Raw genomic sequence first — 9974 nt, 5'->3', positions numbered from 1 at the left:
AAAATTAAAATATATAAAAATATATATAATTTTTTGTATATAACGTAACAATTGGCACCGACGTCAGTGCTCAGAAGTGTTCCAAGGGTTGGCCTGAGGAAGAAACTCTAACAACAGCTTAGGTGAGACAGGCAGCCAAGAATAACACTAAATAATCAGGTGGCAGCACGACCTAGGGACGGCTGACGAACCAACCAACAACCTAATCAATACCCTTCCACCGACCAACGCCACGACAATCGAAAATGTCAGCGAGGACTAAGATCGCTGCTCCAGTACGCAGACAGCATTCATCTGCCCCGCGGAAGTCACAGAAGCTACACACAGTTCCACGTAAACACTTGCACAAAGAACTCCGACAATCCTAAAACCAATCACCGTGGAACAACAAGGAGAAATGGCAAGTCACACACACACACACACACACACACACACACACACACACACAAAGAGTTTCCATTAGCGGTCGGCGACCAAATACACGTCGTCCGATGGGACGACCGACTGAACGACCAACCGAGGCCGTTCCCACTGAAGTAATGAGTGTCGACAACGGTCGGGCGAGTCTTGGCTGTCCGGAGTTCCGTGCAGCTCCAACCCGACTCAACTTGATGTCCGTTCAGAACTCGGAGACACGGCGACCCGGGCACATTGACTTGGACCCACCCATGCAGAGGTAAGTCTTGCCCATCGGTGACGACATCTCTGCACAAGGAAGGAAACGACCCACGCCCGGCACGATGACCAACTGACGAGGCCCAGAAACGGTCAAAAAACCAAATATACGTCGCCCAATGAGACGAGCAACCGAACGACCAACCAGCGGTCGTTCCCGCTTCAATATCCTCCCGGTGGACAGTTCATGTGTCTGGCCAGCGGTGGGGAAAGTGGCCAGCGGCTGTCCGCGCCTCACTCTCGCTCCGTCCCCCGACTGAAATCCCGACCGACGACAACCCGGAAAATACTAATGGTCGCTCCAGAGATAGTACGACAGTGCACTTATCGATAAGCGCTGCTGCTGCCACTCACGGGCAAGCAAACCAGCAACTTAGTGTCGCCATAAAAATTGAATAAGAAATAGGCGACAGAACCACAAAAACAAGATGACGAGCAGTAAACGGGATGACCGCGAGCCGCGCACGTCTCACTGGTGTTTCGGCAGGTATCTGCGATTTCGTTTTTGTAACTAATAGCTGTAGTCAGTCCAATCAATTGGTGTTTTACTGACCCGGGTAATATACATCACTAGAGTAGTGTGGGACTGCTCTGTCGAATGGAGACGTAAAATACCTATTTAAAAATCATTTTGTTAGTAATAGCAAAAGACACACGTTCTCCGTCGACGTTGATCGTCGTATGAAAGACAGGATGAGCAGTATTTTTTTGGGCTGACTCCAGATAAATGTTGAAAAAATTAATCTTCAAATATTTGCCGAAACACCAGAGAAAATGCTCCAGAAGTTCCATAGGAGAGACGCTCAGACATGTCCGGAAGAACAGACACCACATATAGAAGTTAGGGATGGACGGCCCAATGATCCTATCTGCGCAGATCTACAACTCTCTCGAAATCTTAAGGGAGTCAGCGAATCGATGCGAGTAGTGAGGGTAATGAGCAGGAGGAGCATTACGTCAGTAATATGTGGAAAAGTTGGGAATTTGAGAGGACCAGAGACCGTATCAGGATGGACGAGAGGCTCAAGGCGACCGATCGTCGTGAGAAACGCAAATATTCGCATCCGGCGTCCAGTCTGGCACAAATTTTCAACTTTCGCAATTGTTGTGTTTCAGTCCAATGGCAACGTCTTGAGTTGGCAGTTGATGGTTGGAGCGCTGACATCACAGATAGTCTGCTTGAGCCAGTTTTGTAGGCCACGGATGCAGCGTATTTGTGGATAGTGATAACCCCTTCACCATAAACTAAGGCCTGAAGATTATGCATTGAAGCACCGAAACTGGTAGCTACACAATAAATAAGATCATAAGAACGGCTGTAGGCGTTTAATTTTGTTACAGTGTCTTCCTTTCTTTTGTGTCATGATTAGGAACAATTTACGATTTATTGTACACTACTCAACAAAAGTTTCAAATACTATCGTAAAATGCAGTCTACGATACTAGAGGTCTCACTGACTTATGAACTTCGTGCATTATCCAGTTAGAGCCATGTACTGTGGCCGTTTCCCAGTCATGTAAAGCATACCACGAGCATTCCAGCTTCATTCAGGTTGTGTTCAACACTGCAGTAACATCCCGTATAGAGGCACACAACACTTTGATAGAGTCAGGATAGTGCAGGCTGTTCCAACCGAGCTCCAGGGAGCCGGAGCGCTCCGGAGCGCTCACTGCGGCAGCTCGGAGCCCGCGTGGAGGGGAAAAGCGAACTCACTGCCCCCTGGCCGCATGCAGCCGTAATAATCCGTGCTCAATGACAGCCATGACTAGCCGCGGGAGCTCTGTAACTCTATTGGAGGATACCTTTCTATTCATTGAGAGGGATGGTCGACCGCAGTGTTTTGTATGTCATAAAGTATTTAATTCTGCGAAGAGGTACAATATACAGAATTAAATACAGTCAGGTAGAAGGCGTTGCACGCAGAGAACTGGTAGCCAGGCTTAAGAACGACATACCAGTAGACGTATGTTTAAAAACGGATTCGTAAAACGGAGGGTATCAAAACATGCAACATAGTTCGTGTTCTGTAATGCACCGAGAGGCACTGTGTGCTGAAACAGTAGAGCTAGGTGGCGTAATGAAAGATGTCGTGAACTGTGCGTCGTCAAAGGATTCCTGAAAGATGTGGAAGCGGAGTATGGGGATATATCTTACCACAGTACAGTTCGTTGGCTGAGTCGGGGAAAAGTTCTTGATGTTTTCTTTGCCATTAGTGAGGAAATACCCATTTTCTCGAAATGAAAGGGGAAGAAATGTGTTGTCTGAAAGATATAAATTGGATATCAGACCTGGCGCTCCTAGCTGACATAACTATGCATCTGAATAATTTAAATCTGTCATTGCAGGGCAAAGGGCAGCTAATCGTTGACATGCACGACCAGATCAAAGTGTTCATGGAAAAGTTACGTTTATTTGAGAGACAGATGAGTAATGGACATCTAACGTTCTTCAATCATCTTGCTTCTTTAAAACTACCTGATGGTACTACTTTCGGCGATTACCAAGCAAAGCAGCTCATCACTTCGTTTGAAACACGATTCCGAGACCTCACTAGTTTGGAAATGGAACTTAAGGTATTCAGCACTCCTTTGTCAGTTTCCACCGATGACTTGTCATCGTCGCTTCAATTGGAGATAATTGATTTGCAAAATTCAACTTTGTTGAAAGAGAGGTACTACATCACGTTGTATTTGTCACGATGGTAGTGTTCATTACAGAAAAAACATTTCCCAAACTTCACACAATGCCGCTCAGATCATGTGCATGTTTGGATTTACGTTTTGATGTGAGCAGCTTTTCTGAGCAATGAAAACAGTTATAAAGTAAGGAACGATCGCTTCTTCAGGATGCAACAATGAAGGCCATCCTCCGCATTAACGCTGCGAACACTTTGACGCTTGATATTTCCGATCTTGCAATGAAAAGAAAATTTCAAACTACAGAGGCCCAATAAATTTAGTATGCAATTTCTTGTAAAACATTTGTTTCTTATTTATTTCCTGAAGATCGTATTTCCTGGTGTAGCACGTCACCACGTCTTAGCAGCTAAGAGTGTGAGGTTTTCGATCTTGTAAGACGCAGCTGGCACATCAAAACCCTTGCCTTGCCGCCTGCCTCAGCCAGCCTTGCCACGTGCCGGCGTGCCGGCCCACTTGACTGGTCACAGCGAGCGACGCGGCTCCCTGGAACAGGGAGCGCTCCGCGGCTCACAGCGGAGCCCACGAGCTGGAACAGCCTGGGATAGTGGATTTACTTTCAGCAAGTCTTACACAGCAAGCGGTTGCTGATCAGTTATATGTCACTGAAAGTGGTGCGTCTAAGCTGTGGAGAAAGTACAAAGAGGAGGTAAATGTGAACTGTAAACCTCGCAGTGGTCGTCCTCATATGACAGCACCAATGCAGGATCGTTTCCTGCAGCTGTCGGCTCACATGTGCCCAACATCAAATGCCAGAAATATTGGAAATGACTTCTTCCGGGTAACAGGGATTCGTATCTCAGACCAGTGCACAGGACGTCTCATCAGAATGGTCTTCACTACAGAAGACCAATGAGACGTTTACGCTGAACCGACGGAACCGACGCAATCGAAAGACCTAGGCTCTTCCACATCAACATTGGACCATTGCAGAATGGAGTAATGTCACGTTCGCTGACGAGACTGGAATTGGTTTTGCAACCGGACACTAGGCGTGTTAAGGATTGTAGAAGCTCTAGATGACACCTGGAACACCGATTACATTCAGAAAGCCCATCCGTTTATGGAAGTGTAATTATCTGGGTGGCAATAATCATGGGAGCGCGGACCGCTCTAATTACCATCTACGGGAATTTGACTGATCCCCGATACCTCCAACAAAACGAAGGATTGTAGGACCCTGCAGACGTGAAGTCAATGACAACTTCATTCTAGTCGACAACAAAGCAAAACCGCACCGTACTCTATCATTGTCTCGGTATCTTCAAAGATACAACATTACCCAAATGCGTTGGCCAGCACGGTCCCCAGACATGGATGCAACTGAGCTTGCATGGGACCTGTTGAAAGTGGCCATTACACAACCTCAGAACCCACCTGACACTCTTCCGGACCTCACTGACGCTGCCATTGAGGATTGGGACCTCGTACCCCAAGACCCCCTTGATGATCTCATCAGAGCATGACTCACGGAGTGGAAGAACTCATCCGTGTGCGAGGAGGACACACTCACTACTATAGGCCGATAATGATCATCACGACATAAAGATTTTTGTTTTAATGGTTAGGAGAGAGCCGGTTTTGTTTTGTAACGAGTTTTGTAACCAATCAAAATCGTTCTTGTTTTCAGAAGGAATTATATTTATTTCGTTAACAAAGTATTGCACAAACCTCAATAGGTGTGTTATGAGGAGTCGTCGAAATAAACCCTATGTTATTCCAAACTTTTGTTGAGGATGTATAATACTTGACTGAAGTATGAAGACTGTGCATAGGAATTAACTTCATTGTCCACTCGTAAGGACCTTTCTTTAAACCTGGTGTAAGTAGGCTGTGTATGTTTTCTTACTGGCAACGTTACGTAGCGCTCTGTATGAAAATCACTGGCTGTGCTGTGTACAGTCTGTGGTTAGTTTGCATTGTTGTCTGCCATTGTAGTGTTGGGCAGCTGGATGTTAACAGCGCATAGCGTTGCGCGGTTGGAGGTGAGCCGCCAGCAGTGGTGGATGTGGGGAGAGAGATGGCGGAGTTTTGAAATTTGTAAGACTGGATGTCATGAACTGCTATGTATATTATGATTTTTCAACACTATTAAGGTAAATACATTGTTTGTTCTCTATTAAAATCTTTCATTTGCTAACTATGCCTATCAGTAGTTAGTGCCTTCCGTAGTTTGAATCGTTTATTTAGCTGGCAGCAGTGGCGCTCGCTGTATTGCAGTAGTTCGAGTAACGAAGATTTTTGTGAGGTAAATGATTTGTGAAAGGTATAGTTTAATGTTCGTCAGGGCCATTCTTTTGTAGGGATTATTGAAAGTCAGATTGCGTTGCGCTAAAAAATATTGTGTGTCAGTTTAAACACAGTCATGTATAATTTTTCTATGGGGACGTTTCATATGTCCACTCGTAAGGACCTTTCTTTAAACCTGGTACAGCTCTAGGTCCAGTGAACGATGCTCAGCGTCGCTTTTATGGGGTCTTCTGGATGGTGACTGTAAATAAGTCCTGAGACACTCTTCATACTGTCATGATTGTCTTAGAGCACTGCTTGACTAACCAGATGTAGCCACTGTCTGCTTACATCCAATGATAGAAGATGGAAGTCCACTTGGGAACTATTTGTGTGACGCCAGGCAGATGTGATGTATCGTCCTTGTCGAGGCAGCGTGACTTTGTGTTGCGCCTGACTCATAGGCACCTCGTCGATTTTGTATGTAGTCTGGGCCCATATCTTCTGGAGGATACAGTAGACGGACAATCTCTGTAGTTAAATTCAGTGTGCTCAGTAATGCTGTATTCCATCAATATGGCAACTGTGAACGTTGTAATTAGAGAAAAAATCTTTTAAGACTTGTACCATTTTATAATCTCTATATGTAAAGGGAAATGTCCCAAACTGCTAAGAACTGAAACTTTAAATTTGGACAGGGTGTACATCTTACACTGTACTCATCTTTTAAGAAGGGATATTTCGATATTCCACCCATAAAGGGGTAAAACAGGGAATAAAAGGTTTTTTTAAAACTATGTCGCTAATAAGGCAATTTTGATGCAACGACTGCGGAAAGTGGTGTTTGGTTTCTCGATCAGAAATAAAAAAAAAGTTTTTCAGCATTTTTGGGAAGTAGGCCCCTAAACGGATGAAATAGTGGGTGTAAGTTTCTATAAATATATCAATTAATAACGTATTTTGGAAGCTACATCTACGAAAATTGATCTTTGACTTCCTGACTGTAATTTAAAAAACAACTGTTTTAGTGTTTTTAGAAATTCAGCCCCTAAGCACGTGAAATAGTGGATGAAAGTTTATATGAAAATATTTCAGTTTGAATGCGTTTTTCATACATCTACATCTACATCATACTCCGCACGCCACCTAGTGGTGTGTGGCGGAGGGTACTTTCGGTACCATTATCTGGTCCCTAGAACCCTGTGCCACTCGCGAATAGTGCTTGGGAAGAATGATTGTCGGTAAACCTCTGTATTGGCTCTAATTTCTCTAATTTTCTCCTCTTGGATAATACGCGAGATGTATGTGGGGGGAAAAGCAATATGTTGTCTGACTCCTCCTGAAAAGTGCTGTCCCGAAATTTCAATAGTATATCTCTCCGTGATGCACGACGTCTCTCTTGTAACGTCTGCCAGTGGAGTTGGTTCAGCATGTCCGTAACGCTCCCGAGCCAGCTACACGATCCCATGATAAAACGCGCCGCTCTTCGTTCTTGTGTCTTTTTCAAGTTAAAACCATGAAAATTTGCATTTAGTTTCTCAATTAGCAAAAGAAAGTACGTGTTGCTGTGTTTTGGGAAACTTAACTCCTAAAAAGAAGAAATAGAGTCTGATATTTTCTAATGGAGATATTTCATTATGATAGCATTTTTGAAGCTAAATCTATGAAAATGTGTATTCGGCTTCCCTGTTAGAAATTTGAAAAACACGTGTATCATCGTTTTTATGCAAATTCAACCCCTAGTGGGGTCAAACTGGGAATGAAGACTTTCATGAAATTATTTTCTTACGTTGAAACATAGAGACTGTTGATCCTATATTGTAGTCAACTTTTAAGAAAGAATTTTTCGAAATTCCACCCCTAATATGGGATGAAACGTTTTTTTTTTTTAAACTATGTCGCTATTAAAATATATTGGAAGCTAGAGCTAAGGAAATTAGCATTTCATTTCTCGATCAGAAATTAAAAAAAAAAAAAAAAACGGGTTCAATCAGTTTTGGAAAGCAAACTCCTAAGGGGGAGTAATAGAGTGTGTACGTTTTTTTAATAAATCATTATTAAAGAACCAAAACATATTTAAAGCTATAGCTATGAAAATTGGTATTTGACATATCGGTAAGAATAAAAAAATATATACTTGTTTTAGAGTTTTTGGAAATCAACGTCTAACAGGATGAAGTATGGGACGAAAACTTTCATGAAACTATTTTGTTATCAAAGCAGAATCGGTCATTGGTCAGAAGAACATTCAGAAAAGACCATGATCCTATGACCTTAGATAACTTGAAAAATTTACAAGGTGAACTAAATCAAAGAAAGCTATTTAACACACAGCACGACAAATCGGCTTTTAGAGAATTACTTACCGGAAGAAACGGATCTCTGATGTATTAATTTTGCATTAGGGCCAATATGAGTTAGTAATATTATTTGTGTTGTAACTACTACACAAAGTAACCATTAGTGATGACGAGATAGGTATCACGTTTCAATGCGAATCCACGGACAGGCACATCTGTTTGAGTGAGAGGATTCAGTACTGGGTAGGCGCTAATAACTATAGAACCGCTTACCCGATTTGTTGTTGCTGTTTGACATTAAATTAAACCTGCTGGAAAACTTTAATTACGCAAGTATTGGCAACTAGGTAAAGGGTTTCAAACTCTTTTATAGTGTGTAGATTAACACATGAGCAATACGTATAACAGTATACAAGAAAAACAAAAACAAGACTTCCGTGCAGACCATAGAATGTACGTGAGCGAAGCAGCGGGTGCTAAGCTAGTTGTTAATATATTGAATGGTTGGAGGTGCTGGGAGCATTTGGTTTTCAGTGGCAGTATGCAGCTACTGCTATATAATTTGATATTCCTGAAGAAATGTGGTAAATATGTGCTCGACAGGAGGTTAGAGCATAGTATATTATATAAGTGTCGACTCCGTAGCTAAGTGGTCAGTGAGTGTGAATGGTACTTGGGAAGCGGGGTTCAGTTCCCATTACTGCCAGGCATTTCTCCGTGCTGGCAGTAATGGAAGGTGGTGCATTCTGCCTTGTCATGCAACTAAAAAGCCTCTTGAGTGATAAGTAGCGGCTCCAAGGTCTGGGAAACCGAATACGGCTGGGATACAGATGAGCTGATCCGACACCTATCCATCCAACATTCAAATGACGACGTTAACTGGATGACATGGCGGCCCGTCGGTATTGAATGGGCTGTCAAGACCAGCACATGGAGCTGGTAGATGAAATGACAGCGACGACAGCCTGTGCTCTTGTTTACTTATGCTAACTGCATTCACATGAAACGCTCTCTTCTCTGCACGTTATCACACCATTGCATGCAGCAATGCAAATATTCCGTTGCATGCAAAGAAACGGAACTTGTTTCTACTATTGCGGCGGAAGACTGATAAACATTGCATAGATTATTCTCGTACGTGCATATGGAAGAGATTTTGTCACCAGCTTTTGTGCCTGCCAAGGTCAAGGTCACTTTGTAAATGAGAAAGCTTAATTTCGATTCCCACTTCGCTTATTTTCTGTCTCGTAACGCGAAGTTTACCCACAAAATTTATGTTTCTGTATGAGTAACATTACGATTCGAATTACAGCTGTTAAAACTAATTCATTTCTTTATCGGTACTCGAAGATGAGCATGAATCCTGCGCAGCGTTCTTGTGTAGTATGGAGCCGACGGCATGAAGTTTGTCTTTTCTTCGACGTGCTACGGAATGTCACATGTGATCAGCGACGAGCTTAGTGCTGTGGTCTGCGATATGTCCTTCTGTGGCCCGTAATATGGGTATATATGGACATTGAAGAGGATGAGAGATAACACTTAACCCGCATAAAGCTGTAGTGACTGACAATTCGCAGTATTGCACAAACACAACTTTTATTTACGTACGTGAGAAAGGTAACAATAACGATACCAGTAAAAGTCTCCTAATTGAGGCAAACAAAAGTTCACTTCTAATTTTGCACAGAAGTTGGTGTTAACAAACATACACTAGTAAAAGTCCAATTCAGAGACGTAGACGTAATCTTCAGTGGTCGAAGTACACGAGGTCGGCATCCAGGGGCTGGTTCTAGCGCCTAAATAATTGTCTCGAATCAATCAGGTTTTGGCGTAGTGATACCCTTCCAATGTCTGTTTCCATTATCTTGTATGTAAATAACTGGTGCTTTTGGTACGCCTTGGACATAGACAAGCAGATCCTCTGTGGTGTAATATGGGTTACCGGCCTCAGGGGCTACCTTGGCTCCGGCGTAACACAGTCCTCTCTTCTCGGTTAGAGTGAAGGAGAGTTCCTGCTTAGACTTTCAATACGACAAATTGATGGGCATAAACAGCGGCTCATACACCCACTTG

Source organism: Schistocerca serialis, chromosome 8 (assembly GCF_023864345.2).
Source record: "Schistocerca serialis cubense isolate TAMUIC-IGC-003099 chromosome 8, iqSchSeri2.2, whole genome shotgun sequence".
In the NCBI taxonomy this organism is placed as follows: domain Eukaryota; kingdom Metazoa; phylum Arthropoda; class Insecta; order Orthoptera; family Acrididae; genus Schistocerca; species Schistocerca serialis.
Note: the sequence above shows the minus strand (reverse complement) of the source record.